The sequence below is a fragment of the Camelina sativa genome, chromosome 8, assembly GCF_030686135.1.
Source record: "Camelina sativa cultivar CO46 ecotype springtype chromosome 8, ASM3068613v1".
Taxonomy (NCBI): domain Eukaryota; kingdom Viridiplantae; phylum Streptophyta; class Magnoliopsida; order Brassicales; family Brassicaceae; genus Camelina; species Camelina sativa.
Window position 1 is genome coordinate 6,776,935 of NC_141887.1, and position 4,665 is coordinate 6,781,599.

At 32.3% G+C, this 4,665-nt stretch overlaps 1 pseudogene across 1 annotated transcript; it reads right to left on the reverse strand.

The window, feature by feature from the left end:
- Positions 1–1,809: 1,809 nt before the first annotated feature.
- On the reverse strand, positions 1,810–4,238 carry LOC104709294 (uncharacterized; annotated as a pseudogene). Its single transcript, XR_015563637.1, has 8 exons — positions 3,957–4,238; positions 3,526–3,712; positions 3,141–3,274; positions 2,889–3,001; positions 2,637–2,788; positions 2,484–2,563; positions 2,279–2,345; positions 1,810–2,163 (listed from the first exon to the last, which is right to left on the reverse strand). The product of XR_015563637.1 is annotated as an uncharacterized LOC104709294 (transcript).
- Between the last annotated feature and the right edge of the window lie 427 nt (positions 4,239–4,665).

Sequence of the window (4,665 nt, forward strand, 5' to 3'; positions counted from 1 at the left end):
ATTAATGTAGGCAAATTTACAAATTTAAATAGTTTCGTTGAAAATTCATCGATATTCCCACCAATCATGATACTCGACGATCACAAACACAACTTCCTTTTTAAATACGCTACAGAATTTTCATTCTTGTTTATAGCAAAAAGAAATCTAGATACCATTAGATACAAAAAATAACATAAACTGTTTAACATAACTTGCTTTTTTATTGCAATTACCATGCAATATAACATTTTGTATAACTCAGGAAACTCAGTGTAAAATTGATCAATCTATTTGAATTTAATTTTGTTTTTTTCTTGTTTTGGCCTTTGGTGATGCCGAAGAATTAAGAATACCTTGACGTGTGTTCATGTGGATTAACAAAAGAGAGAAAGACACAAACAAGCTAGCATTAACATCTAAACAAATTCTTGTAATAAAAATCAGTCATAAACCCCACATTAATAGCATTTTACACAACAAGACTAAACGAATTAGAGAACATGGGTAAAAGCAAATCTGTTATGGTTGGATTACCTATCCAGGGGTGCGTTGATTTATTACATCAGTCACATCCTTCAAAGCATCCAAGCACTGAATGCGCACAGCGGCCGTCATTTCAACCATACTTGCTCCTACCTCATGTAACTACCAAGTGGGACGGGATCTTCTTTCTCATTGTACCCAAACTGTTGCATAATGAGTCTACACTACCAAATCACAAAAATATAGAGTAAAACAAAAAACAAAAAAACCAAAATTACACTAATAAACAACCTAGAATTAGCTTACCCAGGAAGAACAGAAGCATGGTGGTGCCTATCTCCGTCAGGAAAGACCACAAATGCATCAACATTGTAACCAGAATTTGAGTGAAGGAAAGTATGAGTCCTTGCCACACGCTCGTTATTATCCATAGCTAGGACGAGAAACGGAAAATATCTTAGAATTATTTAGAGGGTTGGACTTGTGTTCTTAGATCGAGCTTTCCGATCTATACGGAGGTGGACTTTAAAGAAGGAAGGAGATTATGAATTTTTAGTCATTTACATATAGTTTTTTTTTTTAATAGTTTTCGTAAAAATCAACGATATTCCCAACAATCATGATACTCGACGATCACAAACACAACTTCTTTTATAAATATGCTATAAAATTTTCATTCTTGTTTATAGCAAAAGAGAAATTTAAAACCATTAAATACAGAAATTAACATAAATTGTTTCACATAACTTTGAAATTTTCACTTGAAGTATGTGATAGACGCGGAGAGAATCATGTATCTACGTACCATTTATCTTTTGCAAGAAAAAAATCAAAAAGATGATCAAAATATTTTTTTGAGTTGATTAAATAATTTAAATCAATAAACTATCTAAATTGGAATTCTGAAGCAAAATATAAATTTTATAATATATACTAATTAACTTTAATGTATGCTAATTTTAGTTATTGCATAATTTGCATCTTCATCTTACGATCATATTCTGACTCATTTTCATTTATCAACCACCTATAGATAATTACTTACTTGATATTCTAATCCATTTATCAACCACCTATAGTCTCTAGATTACACATCATTCATTGATATACATGTGACATGAATCTATAATAGGCTAGACATAAATACAAGACTTATTCAAATTTGAATCTATTAAAAACCAAAAACTTATTCTAACGTTAAGTATTCGATCTTGTAATTTCAAACCAATAAAGCTTGTTTCGTTCTATTAATTTGTTCTAATAACTATATTCATGTGATCATACGCCATAGTACCCTGAGTCATTTGATCGGGGTAAAAAAGATTTTAGCAGAGGAGAAAAGAATGGTTTTTAATTTTTTAGTTTGTATTATTGTTATTAATCCAAACGGACAAATATCGTTGATGAAACTGTTCATGATTGCCATGGCTTTGCTCGAGATCCCGATGTCTGGGTGGACTTGTTTCAGCACCTTGGAGATGTAGATCTTGTAATTCTCCACGTTCTTTTTCGATCTCTTTTTAATTTTCTTGTCTCCGTCGACGGCTGGCTCCTTGGGGAGTTTCTTGCGGGCTTTTGGTTTCTTCTCTGCCGCCGCCGCGGTTTGGGTCGCCGGAGTTTTCTCCGCCGGTTTTCTTCTCTGCAGATGTGTCATGTTTATGAATGCCTATGCACTCGACATACCTGCATGATGGAAATCTTGGAAAAGAAATATATGGAAAAGAAAAAACTCATAAGTTTCGCACACACATTCCATTATATATATCTAATATCTGATAGCTCATCTTAAAAAATTATGGATAAAAAAAATTACCTGATTTCATTTGAAACATAGAATCTTCTTTGTTGTATCCGATTGGCATAACGATTTCGCTGCAAACCTGTATAATAATAGTGTTTGCATCTTTAACTCATGAACTAGTTGGACGAGTGTTCGTTAATAAAAAAGAATTATTCATGTACATATATATTAGCTATTAGCTAGTTTTTATTTTATTTTGTGAGAGAATTTTTTTTACCTGCCATCCCCATGCCCTGTCACTGTTTGTGAGCTGACCAAAACCATAACAAGGTTTTTTTCCCGTAACAGCAACCACACCTGCGGAAAAGAAACTCTTGTGAAACCTCATCATCAAGCTTAACTATTAACAGAAGGAAAATAAACAAATCACCTGCGAAGATCTGGTCTAGAAGGGTGTTTGGTGGGCTCGTGTTAATAGCCTCGCACATGCTGGCAACCGAATACACATTATTGTTGTATTGAGCTGCCCCGGCGTATACGTAACTCAAAAAGCTTTTAAGTTCAAAAGTGTCGTTCAAAGGACTAATGAATCAACATAAGAAACAAAATTAATTAATTATTGAATTGATAGATTATTACTCATAATTATATACTGTATATCAAATTAGGATAATCTTTTTACTTGCAAAGCTTGAAATTCTTGCTGAGGATTGACAGACCGTTGGGTTTGGCAGCAATCCTGTCTATTTCATCCCAAGATTTACGTATCTTGTCATGACATTTCTGACTCGTTTCCTTTGGGAACAAAAGAAAAAAAATGTAAGTGATGCATATTGTTGACAGCATAATTATTGAAATTTATTAATCAGATAGATATTGAAACATAAGTAATGCATACTGTTGACCGTATAATTATTGAAATATTTTTACTTACTTTGAAGACTTTGGATACTACATAGAAGTAACTGTGTTTTGGACATGTTTCTTCAAAATAGAGAAGAGGGGCTGACGATGCTAAAGCCCCAAGCGCTATGTGTGGGTATTTGAGTTTAAACCAAGCTGCTAACACTTTCAAAATATAGAAAATCAAACAATTATATATCGATATAACGAAAGAGGCATGAAACATTAATTAAAAAAAGTTCATATTTTATTCTAAAATTATTAATATTTATGTCAATAACTTTCTAGTAATCGATTATTAAAAGTTATTTTTTTGTTTATAATATCTAAAAACAAATATGTATGGAACTATGGAAACAAATATTTTGATCTATAATCTATGATGTAAACTGTATAGTGGTAAACGGTAAACTTACTTCCACCGTAGGATCCACCAATAACTATTATCGGACTGTGTTTTGCCGAATATGACTCCTTAATATGCAGAAGAATTAGAGTATAATCCGCTAGGGCTTGGGCAATATTTAAGTAGCCTAAGGTTTTGGCGCTCTTTAGGGTTTTTTCCGCTGACCCAAATGGCATTGTTTTGCCATAAAACCTATGCTGCATTCCACATTAAACAAAATTAGGTCTAAAAGGTAATTTTTCTGTTAGGCTAAGATATATGTAACCAAATATCTAAAATCAATTTCCCTAACTAATTTCCCTGTGACAGATAATATATATATATATATGTATATATTATAACTCTCGTTAAATAAAAGATTATATTGTTTTAGGCTGATTTTATAACGCTTTGGTTTTTTTTTTGTTTCTTTTCTTGTTCTCAAAAATCTGATATACCAACCTCTATGTAGACGGTGAGGGCTTTGAAATGAGGAGCGTTATCTTCGATGAAGCCAATACTGCCCAAATCGTAGTCCATTGAAGATTCCGCTCCAAGATAAGAAGCTAGGATAGGTGCATGCATTGCATTTTCCACCTTCCCAATACTTGGATTGATCGCATATCTTTGACGAAACTTCATGTTACTTCATGTTACTTAGATGGGGGTGAAAATGGATTATGCATGGTTTGTTTTGAAGAAGAAATTAGATTCGAAGAGAGGCGAAGAAACTATATTGATTTGATGTTAGTGTGTATGTGAATATACGTTGATGTTATATTTATTATATCTCTAATCTTTGTTGCACGTACACGTTTTGGAATAAATAATAATAATATCAATATTTATTTTTATTTTTAACGGCTGTCACTATGTCAGCCATCTAACTTTCATTACCAAAACTAGGATATGTATATTCTTGTCACTCGTTAACATTTTCGTGTTAATGTTAGGTTGGCTATTGTACCGTTAATTAAGATTGTGACTAGTAGGTGTAAGTGATTGATTATACATCAATTTCCAATTGAAGTATGTGACGCATGCAGAGAGATAATCATGGATTTACGTAATCTACGATTCGTTTACCTTTTGCGAGAAAAAAAAAATCAAAATGTTTTTTTTTTGAGTTGATTAAATAATCCAAATCAAGAATTAAACTACCTAATTGGAA